Below are 13,387 nucleotides of genomic sequence, written 5' to 3'. Positions count from 1 at the left end.
CCCCAGCCTATAGCTTGACCACCAAAGCGCAGATAGAAAGTTCTGCTTATCGGAGGCCACCAATGTCCCCTTCCCGTGGAAAATGGGTGGCAGGGGGAGAGCAGGAGTCATCGGAGCCAGGAGCCGCAAGCAGAGGCTCCRGCTGGGAACAGGAGAGGCAGGGAACAGGCGTGCAGAGCAGTGATGTAGGACAAGGCTGAAAACAGCTCCCCTTCCCAGAACATCTTTCCATATTTTACGGCATCAATTTTCTCCCCTTTCTTGTGTGTGTGTATAATTTAAGCCATTTTCAGGTAGGAAATGCAGCTGTCTGGCACGAAACGCCCCCGAGCAAACGCAGCAGCGCTCGCATCCGAGGCGCTTCCACAGCTGCTCCCAAGCCAGAGCCTGCGGAAGCTGTTGCCGTCACCGCGTGCCGGGGAGGAGCCGCCTCTGGAGCCGGCTCTGCAGCTCGTCCCTGGATCCGTCGGGACAAAGGATGYGGATGCACTGGGGAAACGGGCACTCGGCAGACACCTGCGCACCAGCCACGTGCGGATTCAGGGAATATTGTTGCAGGAGCAGCCCTGCATCCCGCAGGCAGATGTGGACTTACCTTGCTAAGCCCAGCCCGGGCTGCGGAGCCGCGGCCAGTCGCAGGGCTCAGCAGAGATTATTCTCTTAGGAAGCGCATCAAGAATTAGAGGGAGCCTGAGTGAAGTCACTGGCTGGCAAAGATAAAGGGCTTGGCACAGCGAGCATGCTAATAGGAAGATGTGGCATAAGTTAGAGGGGGAAAGGGAGGAAAAGAACGTAATGGCAGAGCAAAGAGGGGCGAGGAAAGCCATGCTGGTGCATTCCAACCCGCATTCCTGCCCATGGTCGGGAATGCATGGAAAGGAGCTGTGGCATGAAATGGTTAAAAGCCTCCCCGTCCTGAGGGAGCTGAATAAGTTATCCGGGAACCAACTTCTCCCAAGACCCGGACTTGTTTGTCTCCTTAAGCATCTATTGCAGCTATTTTTAGCAGAGAATTTTCTCAGCCGAGCGCTCCCAGTTGTGTCCAGGTCAGAGGCCCTTTTCCCAGCGGGATGCCCGCGCGGCAGTGGCCGCGTTGCCGCTCTGCATGGAAGAGCAGGCTCGGTGATGTGCTGTCCCCCATCCGTTTGGCTTTGCTTGCTGCCCCGCCAGCTCGGGGTTACCTATTGGGCTGCCAGGTGTCTCCTGAGCATCGTGGATGATGGACAAGGGTTTGGGGCAGGCAAGTTAAATGGGATCACGGCCCCCAAAAGCCAAGGCAGGGAATGGTTAGGAGCTGCAACCCAGTGGCAGCTTCAGGAGCAGCTAGAGAAGAGCCTGGGCTGGACCTTTAACTTCCTGCAGGCTTTTTAGGAGTATGAATAGCAAAGAAGGTGGGAAGGAGAGAGAAAGGAATGCTAGGATCTCCTCCTGGGCACAGCGATCTACTGGATCTATTCCAATTCCTTCAAGGGAAACATTAGAAAGGTTTATTGTTCATAAAAATTGCAAGGAAAATMGGATTGGATTAGGGGAATATACCCCAGAGGACAGCCCTGCCTTAACGGATGGGAGGAAAGGAGGTAACTCCCTTCCCCGCTTCTCTTGGCAGTCCTCCTGCTCCGCCAAAAGGCTGCCCTGTCCATCACTGCTGTGCTGGCTCCTCCGTGCTGGGCTCCGAGCTGCTTGGGCTGCCTGCCCAGGCGCAATTAGCCGCGTGTCAGTGCAGGGCTGGGGCTCGTCGCAGGGGAGCGGGGCTTGCAGCCRCCTCCACCCGCCGCGCGCTGACCTGCCTCGTGCAGATGGGCACCTCAGATAGACAGCGCGCGCACGTGGACATGCTGAGCACAGCAAACCTGGCCCTCTGTTCCGCCTGTGTCAATCTGCAGCGAAGCCTGGCGGACCTGGAAAGACGAGGCGCTTCTCCTGCGGTGGTTGGAGCACCGGGAGAGCCCTGGAGAGCAGCAGTTCCAACCAGTCCATCTAACAACGGCCCCTTCTCGGTGAGTGCATCGGTTCCCTGTGTGTCTTGGAGTCGCGTCAGCAAAACAAACAGATCGGGAACATATTTGTGCTCCGCACAGCGGCGCAGAAGCCAGCGCAGGCGGAGCAGAGCACGCGGGGCTCTTCTGTGCTCGTCGCCTTGGAGCCAAGTTTCCAGCCCTGCTCCGAACCTGCGGCCGAGCCCGGCTTGGGCAGGGCTGAAGGGAGAGGACAGGCAGGGGTTATTCTGCTCTCGGCTCACGTTTGCACAAGTTGGCCGCTGGATATAAAAGAGGGGAGCCACGTTTAGCTTGTAAATGGTTACTCGCCACCTCTGAGAGCCCCCACAGGAGCTGCAACCTGGYGCCGTGCAGCCTCCTCCTCCTCCTCCCCAGCCTCAACAGAGGAGGCCAAGAGCTGTGCTCACCTGCACAAGGCACAGATRCTGCGAGAGGACTTGTCCCCAGGGCCAGAGCTGCTTCCAAAGGGCTCCTGCAAGCCCGGCAGGATTCCCAGGATTTCTCCCTCAACCTTCCCCAGCGCGTTTTGCTCCACGGGCACCGAACCTTTGGGGCTCTGTTGAAAATCCCAGCCACGGTGTTTCATGGATGGCTGTGCTCCCCCCAACATCTGCCCCTCTGCCACATCAGCTGCTGCCAGGGCCTCACTCCCACAGAATGGAGGGACAGGAGGAATCCCAGCGCCGGCTCCGCTCCTCGCAGCCCCAGGGAGAGGGACCCAGGTCTGACCAGGGCCGAGCACGAGCTGCCCCCGAAGGAACCAGCCTGGAAAGAGCTCCGCTTCCCGCATCCTGGGGCTGCTCAGCCCGTCTGGCACCGTCTCTGCTGCTGCAGACACAGACCACAACAGAGTGAGAAAAACCTGTCTAGACACCATTCGCCTTCCTTGGGCTCCCTCTGCCACATCAAAGCGCCGCTCCAAACAAGCCTGCAAACTGGCCAGGTAATGGGCCCTGGTTCTCCTGTGCCTGTCCCAGCCAGAGGGCACTCAGACTCATTCCATCCCTTCAGAGCTCACCTCTCTTCCAATCTTTCCTGAGAACAGGAAGAGCTAGAAAGAAAATTCTTGTTTTGGGAGCAATCTCATCTGCCTTCTAACAGCAAGCTGCACCTTTGGAAAGCACTTGTAGGAGGCAACGCTCTCTGCAATGCTCCCCGAGCCTGGGTACAAGTCAGTACTGCCCAGGCTCTCTCTTATCTCTGCTGTGTGGCTTTCCAGCAGGTCAGATTCATCTGAAATTGGCCAAGATGGAGTGCTCTGCTCCAAAAATCCATGAAGGGCAATCCCAAYGCTCTGCTGCTGAGCAACCCTGGGCTGTTTGGGACACAGATCTGCGCTTAAAAAAGGATGGCAACACAAGGACATGCATCTCTTCACATCTTGGATCCTCCACTTCTCCAAAGCCATCCCAAAAATGCTACACAAGCCTTGCTACAGAACGAGAATGAMGAACATTGTCCTATGGCACCAAAGGCAGCTGAGGTACCCAAGAGCTTCAAGTAACTTCCTAGCATGAGGCAGCAAGACATTGAGCGGGACAAGGTCACAGCAGCTCAGGGTGAGTGCTCCAGACATGTGGAAATCAGAGGGGCCCGAAGCATGAAAGGAGCTGGAAATGTTTTCAGGTCACTTGAGCACTAGTCACTTGAAGTCACTGCTTCGGGGAAGTACTTGGCACAATCATCCAGCGCTGGCCCTATGCAGCCACCACACGGGAACATCTAGCTYATTATTTTAATAAGGGCCCTTTGAAATACCTTCAGCGTGAGAGACAGCTAAGAAAAATCCACTCTGGATTTATTCTGTCTGGGGCAGAGGCAGCCTTTATTTAGCCAACTGCTGCTAACAGCCCTGTCTCATTAGCTGATGTTTAGGGAGCGGGGCTGCAATTGTTCTGAAGTTTGGTGTTGCAGAAAGAGCCTCCATAATGAGGTCTAAAGGAGACAATTCCTCCTGACAGGCCCACAATGACCTAGAAATCCCACTTAATTCCCTGTCACTGAGAAGCGCTGAGTAACAGCGAGGCGCAGAGGAACCGGGGCCGATTTGGGAGGGAGGCTGTGGCCTCTGTTCACACTTTGGGCTGTGATGCAAGAGCTCCAGGGTGGAACAGCCAGCACTGCTCAGCCATGCAGCAGCTCCCCAGACAAAGCAGATGGGAAGCTTGTCAGGCAGATAAACGGGTCCTGCTATGGGAAGGTTTGTGGCCTGATCTTTGGAAGACTTGCCACCGTGTAGCACATGCATGGTGCTGCGAGTGCAAATCACTGCAGAAACGGGATTTTTCCTGCTCTGACAAACAGCCTGGCTCCTCCTCGATGTCCTCTCAGCTGCAGCACCTGGATGCTGTCTCCTCAGTGCAGCAGGGCTCGTCCGCTTGCAAACTGAGCTGGAAACCCTGCYGGAAACGTAACAAAAGCTCTCAGCCGGCTCGGCTCCTGCCATGTCCCCAGGCCTGCATGCCAGCAGCTCGYGAGCTTCACCGACAGGCTGCGAGAGGTGCTACGAGGAGAGCTGCAGCATCCCCAGCCCCGCACGGGCTYGCTCCCAAGCTCCGTCTCGGGTGCACCTCGGTTCTGCTCCCCACGGTTCCTGCTGAGCCATTTTGCTCATTCTGCCCCATTTCCTCGGYGGAAAACGCAGCAGGCTGGCACGGACCAGCACCTTGAAGGGTTTGCATTCCACGGCTAGAAACCCCCCCAGTGCTGAGGGGCAAGGGCTCTGCTGGAATGCGGGCCAGGCACAGCTGTGCCCGAGAAGGACCCTCACCAACGCATGTGCTCGCCACCTGCTTGAGGACTAAACCAGGAATCCCGGAGCTGAATGCGCAGTCTGTTAGAGTGGGCTGCAGCCTGCACCGCACGTGATGCTGGAGCTGCTGCAATGCGCTGCCCAGATCCAGGAATGCACCTCGGCCCTGGCAAGGCGGCTACTCCACACTGCTAACACAGCTAACCCTGTTAAAAGCAGAGCTCTAATCCAAAAAGGGCTGCTATAAAAAGAGAACTGTGGAAAGAAAATCACCAACAAAAGCAGTGTCTAGACACAGCCTTAAAGTAACTCGTGATGTGGGGAGTCTTCTCTTTTGGAAGCCCAGCCTGAGATGCCACAAAGCAGTGCGATCACAAAAGATGTCAAACATCTGCCCCCCTGGATCAGCTCCCTTTCAAAGTATTTCTAGTGCATCCATATCACTGTCTGTTTGGGACTATCTTGGCACTACTGTCTCTTAACAGATTCCAAATCATGTGGAGTCCCTTGGATGCCAGCACCAAAAGAAAGGGTCTGAAGKGGAGAACTTAACTCCCTCCACATCTCTGCATGGGCTCTTCTGGTACAGCAGATCTGCTGCACAGACATGAGGAAAAGCCATATGCTGAAAAAGGAAGGACCAGCTTTATTTTACCAGCCTGTGTTCCCACCGCAGCTGTGCTTTAAAGACTGCCTTGCAAAGTAGGAATTAAATCCAAAGGTGCCTATGCATCTTCTGGGCTGTCATCCCCTTATCAGTTATCTCCAGCGTGCTCCGAGCCAGGAGATGAAAGGATCGTAACACTTATCTTGCCACTTAAGAACATGCTTAACAGCTTCTTGCTAAAGAGGAGGACACTCAAGCCTTGGGAAGCAGCAGTAAATTCTGCAAATGGGTTCCCTGGCATTTCTTTGAAAGGGATATTGCTCCTCAACGAGGGATACAGATATGAAAATGAAACCAGGCAGAGAGAAAAGGCTTTGCAGCAAAGCAGGACTTCCCTTGGTGCCGTGAGGATGAAGCTGAGTGACAGATGTGAGACGGGTGGCATGTGCGGCTCAGAAAAGCCCGAGGACGAGCCAGGAATTGAAAAACTCTTGGAAGACATTTAAGCAGCCAGACTTATGGTATGTTTGTCACTAGACCACAAGGAGCTCGCGGAGCAGGCTGTGCAGTTAGAGCCAGGAAAGCCAGCGATCCCCTCGCTGCTGCAGCCCTAACAGTTGAGGCCAGGTCACGACTCCTCTCCCATAGGGCCATCCTGCCCGGAGCAGAGTGGAAACCCAAATACATGTGGGCTGTGAGAGTGTGTGGCAGCTTCTGCTGCCTGCTCTACGGCTTTGACCCTCCTCTGCTCTTTGGAGAACGACTGATGGAGGTGCATCTCCACCCGGCTGGGTCCAGCTTGCCTTTGCTTACCCTCAGGAGCGGAGTCCAACAGTCAGAACTGCCAAACAGAGTCAGTTCCAAGATCCTGAGTTAAGACAGGTCTCAGCGAGGACAAGTGCTGCTGTTGCAGGGCGCAAATGCGTGGGGGGAGGCTCCGAGCCCTGCCACGCACAAGCTCCGGGCAAGTGCCCTGCAAGCTGGTGTCCTCTGCACSCAGGGCGCTGAGCCAGCGCTGCAGGCTGAGCCTGGCCCCGAGCTCAGCTGCTCGCACGCAGCCGACGGAGCAGCRGGTAAGCGGGAGAGGGGGCACCGGGGCCTCTGAAGCTGCTGCCAGCCAGAGGCAGCAGGACTTCAAAGGGCTTATCTTGCCCTGCGTGGGCAGCTGCTCCTCGGCCAGGCTCCGGGCAGGATTTCTCTGTTCCCTACGGGATGCTGAGCACCGGCCGATTCCAAGGAAGCGCCACGTACAGACAGACACTAGTGAGCTCTTGGAGGAGGAGCCCGTGGGACGCACGAGGCGATTACGAGGTGCTCGGGCTTTCATCTCCAGATCCCCAGTTCAAAGGAAGCTCCAGCAGCGCTGACCAACCTGCAGCTAATAGCCATGTGCTGGCGCACGGGAAATCAGATAAGTTGTCGGCTCCTTGATCCCTGAGAAATGGGGCCAGACCCATCAACATGCCACATGCAAACTCAGCAGAGCAGTTCAGACCAAAGGCAGAAAGAAACCAGCCCCTCCTCGGGGTTTATTGACTCCCAGATCAGCAAGGAGGTGTGGAGTGGTTGAGGCTGGGCTATTTCGTGCTCAATTTCATGGCATGCATGTCCAGCTCTGTCAGAAAAGCACTTATCGTTCATGCTAATAGGGTTGGGTACTGCTCGTTTCGCCTTGGTTGGAGGAGTCTAAACTCAACAAAAACCTTAACCAAAACACCCCACGCTCCCAAGGATGGGGTCCCATTGCCCAGGGAAGTCAGGGCTGGTTGGGAGCTGGGAGTTTCTTTTAGGGAACATCACCTTGCAAGGATACCAGGGAAGGGAGGTTTTCCAGGCACTAGCAGTGATTAACTCCGAACAACACAATCAGTATAAAGGGAGATTTATCTTAGAGCTTTTGCGGAGATCAGTGCAGAAGAAGAAAASAGGCTGAATCAGTGACTTTAATGCATATTAAAAATAGCACTTGACAAGATTATTTCAAGGGATAACAACTATTTTACAGGAGCAGCAAGAACTGCAGGACTTTGCAACACCTTCCCTGTCCTAGCTGTGTAAGCTGCCGGAAATCATTCCAGAGGGTGTTAGCAGCCAAAGCATCTCAGGAGGAAGTCCATTAGCAAGCAGCAATCTCCTTAATGGATCCTTGGGGTAAGTAGGAGACATTCTGCCTTGCCTATGGACACTTGCTTTTTTTTCCCTGCAGTGATTCAAAGGCTGCTCGAGCAGCTATTACCATCCAGTTCCCTAAGGAATGCTCCTAATCTGTATGGCAGCCCAGCAGCGTGGGGAATTCATCCTTTGGGAAGCTTTCATTGAGYGAGGACACAAATTGGTTTAGTGAGATATGTTCTTCCTATAGCACCTGGCAGAGATGCAGATCCACCACGAGGAGCCCTACACTGCACTGTAATGCAGCTAAAAGCAACAACACCTATTGGAACAGAGGCATCGCCTTTGCTTCCCAAGGATAGCATCCTAGGAAAACAAGCACAGTCTCTGTGGCTGACCTTGGCCTGAAAGTTCCAGCAGAGCCTTGTGCAGACAAAATCATTAAACCCTCAGCTGTGCAATCAGCTCCACTTGAGCAGCTCTGCGACAGCGCACGGCCACCCCGGGGAGACGGGAAGCAGCAGGAAGCTTCCTGCTGGGAATGGAAAACGGAATGGAAAACGGCGCTGCTGGCCCTCCTGAAAGGTAACCTTGGCTTCTCAAAGCAGCTCCCGCTTCTGRCGTGGTTTGCTGCTCTTCATTGCTYGTGCAACCAAAATCCTGACTGACTTTGGATACAGAGAACACCCTGGGTTCCCAAGCAGCAACCACGAGAAGTTTCAGGATAAACTATTATAGCATTATTATACATGCTGAAGATATGTGGACAGGACTGTCAAAAATGAGAGYGAATTAGGTGTTTCGGCTGAGGAGGGCAAGGCAAACAGAAACACTTTGAAGGGACTTGAATTTTTCTAATTATTATACTTCTGCTCCCTGAAAAACAGCATCTAAAGCAGAGGGCAGCAAATTATATCCCACCCGCATAATGTTGGTCATTTACAAAAGGAATTCCCTGATAGTTTATTTAGATGGGGATTTTCAAAAGAGGCTCTGGGAACTAGAAACCCTGCCTAGCAATGGGAACAAATTCCCTTAGATTTCAGTGGGTTTCTGCAGTTCTGCAGAAAACATTACCCAGGCTAGCCGTAAATATTTTTAATAGCATGATTATGAATCTTCAAATATTGCTGAATATTGTGAAATGTTACCTTTTAACCGTATGTCAGAGAGATAGAGAGCACCTCAGGTTTTAAAGCTCAGTGTCTTCAGAGGAGCCAGCTGTGCACAAATAAATTAAGAGGACCCTTAAACAGGCAATGATCTTACATTTACGCTGTAATCAGGTACATTGATGGGAGGAGGTTAGAGAGTGTTCCGGCTTTAATTCCGCAATCCCTGGGATTTATTACTTAAAAACACAGGAAAACCTTGAGCATTATCGGAACACAATTTAATTTCACCTACTTGATCCGACCCTGGGCTGAAACCTTCATTTCCCCTTGAGYTTGTGCTGCTGTGTGTTAAACCCTGTGCCCCGTCTCACTGCAACCCCCTCATGCACAGGTCTGTAATGGGGGTGCACGCCACCCAATACAGTGYTTTATTTGTGCTGAGAAGCCATTCTTGCACCACAGAGCAATCCCTATTATTATTTAAGCTTATCTCGAGTACCTGTGGGCAGTCAGGTTCTAGCATGTTCATGACTGGTTTTCTTTTTAATTAGTTAATGCCAGCTCCATGTTGACTGGGCTGCCATCGATGGCTCTTGCTATCGTCGTTAGCTCATGGGAATCCGATCTGACTGTGCATTCAGCTGCAGGCAAAATTGCACAAGTGTTTTTTATTTATTTTTTTGTCAACTCTTTTACAAAATTTTCTTCCTGCATCCATATTTTTTTTCCTCTCCTCAGAGTTGTGTTTTATCCACAGTTTATCARCACCAAAAGCAATTCACTTCAGTACCCAAGGCAGCAGAGCAGTAGTTTTGACAAGATGCTTCAGAACACCCTCCCAAGAGCTGGCTCCTTGCATTTTGGTGAGTTTTTCTCTAAGAAATTCGAAGGCTTGGCTTAGGATGCTGCTCTAATAAGAATTGGGCAGCAGCTCAATTATGCAGCTGTCTTGCTGTTTTTGCACTTCCCAGCCATGTGTTAAACAGCTGAACTTCATCAGAGAAGCCACACAAAGCTTCCTTACAGCACGAAACGCAGCCAGGCAATCAAAGGGCTGAGGAAGAAGCGATAACAGAACCTCAGTTGACCATTCTGGTGCAGGGAACAGCTCTGATATAAACCTTGCTCAAAGCTTATCCCTAGGGGAAGCCTCTCTGGCCTCTGCTTATCTAATGGGAGAAGCAGAAGTTTTTAGGAACATTCAGGTGATGTTGGTAAGTCACTGGAGAAAAAGAAGAATTCAAGTCTCTGAATAATATCCCTATCTCAAGTTAATACTAAGGGGAATTAGCACTCTGGAGGGTTTTGAGAAAAAACCAAACCTGAGGTTTCCACCTCAAAAAAAGTCAACATTTGGATTTTGTTAATTCCTGTTTCTAGCACCGAAACTCCCCATTTCCAGCACACGAGAAGGTGAGCTGCTACCCAACGGGTATTTCTCCTGCCCCAAGCAGAGCTATGGACAGCCTTGTACCCACACAGCAATCCAGTCCCTTTGGGGCTCATTGCACAGTGCTCATTAGTGCAATTCCAACCATTAATTGGCTCTTGGGCAGTGTCGGGGCTGGGGAAGGAACAGGTTTCACTGCGTGGCGCACRGCAAGTGGCACTTAGTGGTTGAACTGGGGTTTTGATCTCGTGTCTCATAAAAACATGACACTCCCTCGGGGCTCAGAGAGAAGGCAAATAGCCTTTATCGGCTGGAAGGAGATGCTGCAGCTCGTCTTCTGGCTGATAGAGAAGCCAGATTGAGAATGTAATTATCCTAATTAATTTTGTATCTTGGATCTTTTCAAGTAAACAGCAGTTTCAAAGCAGGCCTGCAGCTTTGATGCACTGAGTAGTTGTTTTATCCTGTCGAGGGGCAGCTTTGTGATAAACATGTTCTTTTGTAGAAAAGGACCTGCAGGAACTCAGGGTCCTGAAAAAATACGAGTTGGACTGTGGATATTTCCCCTCCTAAYTCCCTCCTGCCACTTCAGCCTGCTCTACAAGGAGTTCATGAACCTTCCCAGCATCATCCTCCTCTGGATCATCAGGGCTTGATGCAATCAGCTGTGAAGCATTAGCTCTAAATAGACAACCGAGAGGCCAGTTCTGCTTCAGCACGCAARCGCTCATCATAAAGAAGAAAAAATTACCCAGCAGAGAGCACAATTTGCAAGAGAAACTTGAAGAAATTATTACTTAAATGAGCTGCAGAGGAAGCAAGAGTAAGTGGGGGCTAAGCAGTGTTTTACCTTTGGAGAGGACTAAAGATATAGCAGGAGACTAAGCAAACAGGCCCATGCATGGCCACTGTGTGCACCGGGTTTTGTCCTCATTTGTGAAGTTGGATGCAAAAGCTCATTCTGCTTTATTTACTTGTTTAGGTGGTTTCTGGCAACTCAGCCTGTGTTTCTGGTACAAATCCTCAGCGTACAGGGCCAAGAGACACAAAATTGAACTTTACAAGGAAAATAAACAGGTCAGTAAGAGAACCCAAGTTCATGATCAGGACGGCATCTCACTCCACAGCTCTTATTCCTCACACACACACAAAATCCCCACACATTTTACACTTCCAMTCCACTCGTGCCTCAGTAACCTGAGGAAAATTCTGGGAAGTATTTCAGGGCAGGAGGGAATGTGCTGGTGTCATGTTTTTGTCAACAGCTGTAAAGTAGATGTGCATCAAACTACTCTTTGGTGGTGATGCCAGATATTCCTCGCCCAAATAGCAACCCTGCCCTTCCAAAGAATTTTTTTGAAGATGTTATTAAGCATCTGATTTGGGGCCAGCTCTGAAAGCTCTTTGTCCTGATCTCTGCTGCCTGCTGAAAAGCAAGTAATACTGCAAATGTATCAGAACATACCACGGGGCGACTTATCATAATTGCAGCAGAGCTAACAGCGCTTCCACCAAGTGATTTTTGGCACTGACAGCTGACTTGAACAGTTGTTGGTGGCTGGGACAGATGGACTTCATATTAAAAAAAAAAAAAATCTACTCATTTCTACATGAAAAGGCTTTTGCGGAAACAAATGCATTAACAGAACCTCGGGGAGGTATCTGCTTGTCAAGGGCAATAAAGTATCAATATGTGTTGCTTTCACCAGGAAATGCTCCAGAAATATGGGAAGGGCTCCACTGCTCTGTCCCCGAAATCCAAACGGCTGTTTCTTGCAAGGGACACATCAAGGTAGGATAACAACACYGATGTCGGTTGTTAGCCCTCATTTCTGTGAGGGACGCCAATAACTTCCTCTAATATATGACCATGGCATTTTCCTAATCTTCAGAGTTTCTAGATGCTTTTAGGGCGTGAGCTTGGTATGAAATGAATCCATGTTTTACCAAATTACATTTCATGGCAGTCACTTAAGAAGATGACAAAGAGTTTCGACCTTACTTCTTCTCTGGGACTTGCTCAGCACCAACCCTACAGACTTCAGTACGTGCTGGCTTTTATGTACCAGCAACAGCCTCTTCCCAACTGCCTTCTAGGACGTAAAGTCAAGCCCAGTTGAGCAGTTCCCCAGCTTTTCTACTCTCAGCCCTACTTCTAGCTGTTGTGGGCACAGAGTTGGAATCATCTCCTTCCCAGATGGGTGCTCCATCCCCGTTCCCAAGTCATCCTCTCATCCTTCCACTCATGTTTCATAAATAATGCCCAAAACCCCCTCCAGGGAAAGCCACAGGGGCTCTGGGAGTTATGTGCAGCTAAAGATTGGTTTTTCTTGCCCTTTTTTAGCTTTTTCTTTTTCCAAGATAACCTGTTTGAAATATTTCAATAAACTTCAGTGCTGAGTTAACTCAGAACAGTTATTTGTGTGTGTGTATAAATAAATACGTATCTGTGTGCACCTCCCCATGTATTTTAGCAGCCCAACTTTCCAAATCAGCTGCCCGTGCCACCCTAACCCCTGTGTCCCCTTTGCTGCGCCTGTCCYGAGGGGGAGAGCGATGCCGGCCCTCCGGCTGCTGTCCCCCTGCTCACCCTATTAATAGCCAGACACCAAACGAGCCCAAACTCATTCCTGCGCGGAATTAGCAAATGTTTTCGCAATTAAAACTGCCACCGTCCACGCGGGGCCCCCCGGAACAATAGGCGCCTGTGCCGCCGCTTGAATAGGCGCTGTGTGCGCCCTGCCGAGCCCGCACATTCCTGCCCCGGCCCCGCACCCGCTCCCCGCCGGGCCCCGGCCGCGCGGCGCCGCCGAGCCCATCCCCGCGGCCTCGCGGCTGCTCCGGGCCCGCGCGTCTCCCCATCCCGCTGGGGCACCGGGGCGCGCTCAGCCGCGCGAGCCGGTACCGGGGCAGCCGCCGTGCCCCGACCCATCCCTCCGTGCCCGGGTGCATCCCCCGTGCCCCGCTGCAGCCCCCGTTCCCGGGCGCACCCCCCCCGTCCCGCTGCAGCCCCCGTGCCCCACTGCATCCCCCCTGTCCCGCTGCAGTCCCCATTCCCGGTTGCATCCCCCCCGTCCCGCTGCAGCCCCCGTTCCCGGGCGCATCCCCCGTGCCCCGCCGCGGCGCCGCTCGCTGCCGGTGCAGCTCGGAGGCCGGCGCGCGCTGCCCGCCGGGGCCGGTGCCTCCCCCCCGGGCCGGTGCCGGTGCCGGTGCCGGCTCCCCCGCGGGCCCCGCGCGGCGCGGGCACTCACCGAGCAGCGGCAGCAGCAGCAGCGGCCGCAGCGCCATGATGCGCCCTGCGAAGCGGCCCCGCGCCGAGCGTGCGCACTGCCCGGGCGGGCGGGAGCGGAGCCCGGGGGCGGGGAAGCCGCGGGGCCCCGCCGCGGCGCCGCTCGCTGCCGGTGCAGCTCG

General features: G+C 52.9%; 1 long non-coding RNA gene across 3 annotated transcripts; it reads left to right on the top strand.

Moving 5' to 3' along the window:
* The first annotated feature begins 9,361 nt into the window (after positions 1–9,361).
* LOC112947259 lies at positions 9,362–11,929 on the top strand. 3 transcript variants are annotated; one of them, XR_003249380.1, is made up of 4 exons: positions 9,362–9,449; positions 10,482–11,053; positions 11,686–11,768; positions 11,869–11,929. It is a non-coding gene; the product is annotated as an uncharacterized LOC112947259 (long non-coding RNA). The 3 variants fall into 3 exon arrangements; XR_003249378.1 differs by having other exon boundaries at positions 11,686–11,920; XR_003249379.1 differs by lacking the exons at positions 11,686–11,768; positions 11,869–11,929 and having other exon boundaries at positions 10,482–11,104.
* The last annotated feature ends 1,458 nt before the right edge of the window (positions 11,930–13,387 follow it).

Source organism: Nothoprocta perdicaria, unplaced genomic scaffold (assembly GCF_003342845.1).
Source record: "Nothoprocta perdicaria isolate Ctin4 unplaced genomic scaffold, notPer1 scaffold_228, whole genome shotgun sequence".
Classification (NCBI taxonomy): Eukaryota; Metazoa; Chordata; class Aves; order Tinamiformes; family Tinamidae; genus Nothoprocta; species Nothoprocta perdicaria.
This window is presented reverse-complemented; position numbering and strand designations above follow the sequence as displayed.